This window comes from Pseudophryne corroboree, chromosome 7 (genome assembly GCF_028390025.1).
Source record: "Pseudophryne corroboree isolate aPseCor3 chromosome 7, aPseCor3.hap2, whole genome shotgun sequence".
Taxonomy (NCBI): Eukaryota; Metazoa; Chordata; class Amphibia; order Anura; family Myobatrachidae; genus Pseudophryne; species Pseudophryne corroboree.
The window spans coordinates 395,678,396-395,680,979 of NC_086450.1; the positions used below are offsets into that span (position 1 = coordinate 395,678,396).

The 2,584-nt window shown below is 44.7% G+C and overlaps 1 long non-coding RNA gene across 1 annotated transcript; it reads right to left on the minus strand.

The window, feature by feature from the left end:
• Nucleotides 1-253: 253 nt before the first annotated feature.
• On the minus strand, nucleotides 254-2,219 carry LOC134943774 (uncharacterized). Its single transcript, XR_010181745.1, has 3 exons — nucleotides 1,857-2,219; nucleotides 1,524-1,545; nucleotides 254-529 (listed from the first exon to the last, which is right to left on the minus strand). It is a non-coding gene; the product is annotated as an uncharacterized LOC134943774 (long non-coding RNA).
• Between the last annotated feature and the right edge of the window lie 365 nt (nucleotides 2,220-2,584).

Below are 2,584 nucleotides of genomic sequence, written 5' to 3' on the forward strand. Positions count from 1 at the left end.
TCCTCTGCCCATTCACTGGGTGGGGATGTTGGCTGGATGGGTGAAGGCGGCTGGATGGGGGAAGGCGGCTGGATGGGGGAAGGAGGAGGGATTGGGGAAGGAGGAGGGATTGGGGAAGGAGGAGGGATTGGGGAAGGAGGCTGGATGGGGGAAGGAGGCTGGATTGGTGCTGGAATTTCAGAGGGGGGGTCTGATTGAGAGGGCGAGGGGGGCAGAGAGAAAGTTAAGCCAATAGAGGGTGAGGGGGGCAGAGATGGTGATTTAGAAGTTGAAGGAGAAGGGGTATGGAAAGGAGGAGAAGGGGTCCCAGAAAGAGATCGAGAGGTGTGGTGAGAAGGGGAGTGTAAAGTGGTGTGGGCCAGGGAAGCTGAGGGGGACTGGGAAGATGAGGGGGACTGGGAAGATGAGGGGGACTGGGAAGATGAGGGGGACTGGGAAGGGGAGGGGGAGTGAGAAGGGGAGGGGGAGTGAGAAGGGGAGGGGGACTGGGAAGGGGAAGGGGGCGGAGAGGTCTGCCGTTGTTGTTGTCCTATAATGATATTTTTGACAACATTTAGTTTACATGTGAAATTACATAGTAAACAATTTCAATTTTCAATGTTCTGTTCCATGTAAAATACAGTGTTTTTTAGAAATGAAAATCAAACATGTATAAATCCTATTCATGTTGGCCACAGCAAACAAAATGAGTCCTAACTTTTACTTTGAAGCTCATTCCGTAATCTAGTCCATTGAGTCATATTGATTGGTCTAGGCAACATCACCAGATCACTATTCAAGGCACCTTATTATATAGGCAGCAATGATCAAGTATTTGGGAACAGTTTCCTGGCTGGTTATTAATTCTTGAAAACATGCACTTGTTTGGTGACAGTTTGCTACAGTCAGTACTGTTTGCCCTAACCACACACACTGTCCTATTTTGTAAAAAAACACACTCAGCGTTGCAATTAGCCTACCACTTAGTGTAAATTTGCACAATGTTTGCTAATATTCTTATGTAATGTAACTTACTTCGTGTATGCATAGAACGTATTTGCTGGCGGATCTCCGCCAACAGCTTGGGAGTCCTCCTGCGGAGATCACTCCATCTCCTCTCAAGTTGAATGATTGACCGCCTGCTGCGGACGCGAGTCCGCAGCAGGCGGCGGACCTCCGCGTAGGCCTCGCGCTTCACCCGATTTGGGATGAAGCGCCCAACGCGGCCTACGCGGCGGTCCATCACCGCAACCAGGACGCGGAGCTCACGCCTGGTGAACGGTGCAGCACGCATCTTGGCAATGGCGTTTTCCTTATTTGGGCATATATTTATAGCGTCTGTTAGCATGTGATTGGTCATAAATCTGTTGTCATTTCTAATAACTTTATTGATCTTTGCAATGCTGTGAAGAGCAGTGTTATTTCGCACGAGCGGAAAAACGCATCCGCAGAAGTAAATTTTTGCATAAAAAAAAAACCATAACACAAACAGACACAGAGACACACAGTTTTGAATAAAATTGTAAACATATCTGTGTACTCACCACAGTTTGTGTGATCATTCAGCTGGACAGTCACAAAGTGGGCAACATTCAATTTCATTTGTTTTTGTGTTTGTTTAAATAATCAAGATTTTAGGATATAAAACAAATAAGGACACTATTTAGCCACATCACATTATATTTTGTACTAATCTCAAATTGTAAGCTTAACGTGTTAACGGATTTTTACTTTTTTAAAAATGACAAATAAACAAAAACTCCAAAACCATTACACAATGACCTTACAATCTCAAACAAAATGTCAACATTACAAACAAAACATAAGCATACTGTGCTTTGTTTTTTTAACATAAAAATAATTTAAAAACACTATACCTGAAATATTCGGCAACAATCCTTGCCCTCACTTGGCTCCCCCTCCGTGTAACACTCCCACCACCGAAGTGTCGAACAACCCCTGGCTCCTCATCAGGCAATTCCTCTGCCTGAGGAAGCTCTACACTACTCCTTACCGCGATATTATGTAGTATTGCGCACAGGACCACTATTTTACTTGCCATCTCCGGCGAATACATGATGTCGCCACCAGTGCGGTGGAGCACACGAAACCGCCCTTTAAGGACACCAATTGTGCGCTCCACCAGCTGCCTAGTGGCAGTAAGCGCGGAGTTAAATGCCATCTGTGGTCCTGGCCTGGGATTACGGTAAGGAGTCATGAGCCAGGGGGTGCAAGTATATCCACGGTCTCCTGTTTGAGGAAAAACCTTAAATTAAAAAGAGTATATTATAAAATTTCATTTATTTTTAAGATAAAAAATATCTTCAAACTCACCCAATAACCACATGTCTGCTCGTTGACTTGCTCTTAATCTCTGCCATATCCCTGATTGTCTAATGACATATGCATCATGTGAACTTCCAGTAAACTTGGCATTCAGGGAAAGGATCTGGAGGGATGGCCCACAAACAACCATTACATTCAGAGAATGAAACAGTTTCCTGTTTCTATAAATTTCTTCATTATGTCTTGGTGGCTGAATAGCAACATGTGTGCCATCCACAACCCCAATAACATGTGGGAAGCGACTACCACCTTCCTCAAA